The sequence below is a fragment of the Colias eurytheme genome, chromosome 26 (assembly GCF_061535395.1).
Source record: "Colias eurytheme isolate Ceu_HAF_F1 chromosome 26, ilColEury1 Martin Lab GWU primary, whole genome shotgun sequence".
In the NCBI taxonomy this organism is placed as follows: Eukaryota; Metazoa; Arthropoda; class Insecta; order Lepidoptera; family Pieridae; genus Colias; species Colias eurytheme.
Genome location: NC_143005.1, coordinates 1,853,626 through 1,856,602, shown reverse-complemented (window position 1 = coordinate 1,856,602; position 2,977 = coordinate 1,853,626).

The following is a 2,977-nucleotide window of genomic DNA, read 5'->3' as shown; positions in this document are numbered from 1 at the left end:
AGATAGCCCATTTACTGAGGAAGGCTATAGCTATATAATGTCATCACGCTAAGACCAACAGGAGCGGAGCAATGCGGGTGAAACCGCGGAGCACAGCTAGTCATTTAATAAATGTATATTGTGTGTATGAAATAAAGTAAGGCATAAACTTACTTAAACTTGAAAATGTAATACGCACTTTGCAGTTCCTTGTAGGAGATTCATTTCCACCGTTATAACATCTTGTATAGTTTGGTTTGACGTGAAGTAGGTATTTATTATAAATTCCATGTTTCCTACAGCACTGAATATTACCGTTGTATTCACTAAAGCTGGGTATGACGTACCTGACACTGGTATAATTGTTGTAATAATTTAAATGTAATTTGGAATTGAATTTCATTAATTTAATAATTGTTTAAGTTTTAATAGAGAATTTCTCTAACCAGATAACAGTAATTACGCTATTTAATATTAATTTCGTATATTAATTTATCTATAGATCAAATCATTTGTGCTTTAAATGTCAGAAAGTTATCTACTAATGTTTAATTTTGAAGAGCAACATTTGAATTTGATTTCTATTTCTATTGAATCTATTTCCAGTCTATAGAAGAATATAATAACTTTAGCTTGAAACTTAACGCAAACGGATTTTCGGTATTATCATTAAATATTAGAAGCTTCCAACGAAATTTTGATGACTTTGCTTCAAACTTAAGTAGGTTTCATAATAATTTCGATGCTATTATTTTAACTGAATGCTGGTTATGTGAAAATATCATAATTGATAGTTTACCTGGGTACAATTCATTCCGATCTTCAAACCAGATAAATAAATCCGGTGGCGTAGTTATTTTCGTTAAAGATTGCCACAATTCAGTTATCGAACATTCCTCACTTGCAAATGCAGATAGTTTAAAACTAAATATAAATCAAAATATTTCACTAGTTGGAATTTACCGTACCCCCTCCATTCCAGTTAACAACTCTTTCCTTTCTTCGTTAGATACTCTACTCCAAACCTTTAGCAATAAACCCATAGCTGTGGTAGCTGGAGATCTTAATATCGACATTTGCAACCCAACAACTCAGCAATCCATAGATTACTTATGTATCATGTCATCTCACTGTTTACTTCCTACTATTACTAAACCTACACGCGGCGAAACGTGTCTCGATCACATTTTTATCAAGGCGTCTGGAAAAATTTATGGCTCAATATGTCAATCCAGTATTACTGATCACGATATTGTTATAGCTCAAGTTGTGAAGACAAAGCAATTTCAAAAAGAATCTCGATGGCGAATGAAAATTGAAATTGACGCTCTTATAAACACACTTAAATCTATTAACTGGAAGGAAACTGTCTATTCCGCTCAAGTTAATGAGGCATCCTCGTCTTTTTATGAAATATTATCTAAAAGCATAGAAAAGTACTCGGTAAAAGTGGTAATAAGTCGCAAATTCACAAATCTTAAGCCTTGGATCACACCTGGCTTAATTCGTTGCATAAGACATCGAGATAAACTACACAAAGATTCCAAGCTTTTTCCTAACGATCTACTCCGTCAACACATATTTAAAAGATACAGAAACTTCTGCAATAAAGTTCTCCGAAATGTCAAAATACAGTACAATAGTAATCTTATAGAACAAAATAAATCTAACACAAAAATGCTATGGAAAACCATCAAAAATATAAGCCAAACTACAAATCAGTCGAACTCTCCGATCGAACTCCTCAAAATTAATAGTGACGTTAACAGCTCCCTTCACAATTGTAATAAATATTTTACTTCAGTCGGGAAAACTCTATCTGACAAAATCCTCAATAAACTAAACACATCTCAAGAAGCTTTAATAAAATCCTATGAAATAAGTAACTCTGCTTCGCAATCCTTCTTCCTCCCCCCAACCGACGAAACAGAAGTACGTAAAGTTATAATCAGTATGAACAATGATAGCTCTCCTGGTATAGATAATCTCACAGTCCAAACGATAAAAGCCATTCTTCCTGAAATCATCAATCCTCTTACATACATATACAATTTAAGCTTAGAATCGGGAGTGTTTCCAAACTGCTGGAAAACAGCAGTTGTAATACCAATTTATAAAAGTGGAATAAAAAATCACCCGGAAAACTACAGACCTATAGCCTTATTAAGTATTCTCGGAAAAGGTCTGGAAAAAATCGTGAACTACAGACTGACTTCATACCTAGATAAATTTCAACTCATTTCAGACAACCAATTTGGATTCAGAAAAAATAAATCTACTGAACATGCAATTTCTTTGCTTTCCAACACCATATCTTCACACTTAGAAAACGGAAACTGTTGCATTGGCGTCTTCTTAGACCTAGCTAAAGCATTCGACACAATATCTCTCGGATTACTTGTAAAGAAACTAGAGTCAATTGGTATTAGAGACACCTCATTAAATTGGTTCAGGAGCTATTTAACTAACCGCAGGCAATGTATTAAAATTGACAAAAAGCTTAGCTCCGAACTAAAAATAGAATTCGGCGTTCCTCAGGGAAGCGTTCTCGGTCCAACCCTTTTTATTATTTACATCAATGACATACTAAAACTGTCAATAAAAAACTCCCACTTAATAGCTTACGCTGACGACACTGCCATTATCTTTCATGGTACAGATTGGGAAAACACACACAAGATCGCAGAATCTGGATTATTAACTATTGTAGAAGCTCTCAATAAAAACCTACTCACTTTAAATCTCCAAAAAACTAAATACTTGTCCTTTAAAAAATCTGCACACACCAAACTTTCGCCAAATCAGTCTATCAAAATTCATTCTTGCACTAGCGACAAAATCATCTATCCAACATGCAATTGTAATCATATTGAGGCCACTACCTCTATCAAGTATTTAGGAGTGACTTTAGACAGTAATTTAAACTATAAACAACATATAGCAGAGGTATCATTAAAAACTAGAAAACTCATCTTCATAATGAAGAAACTTCGTAACT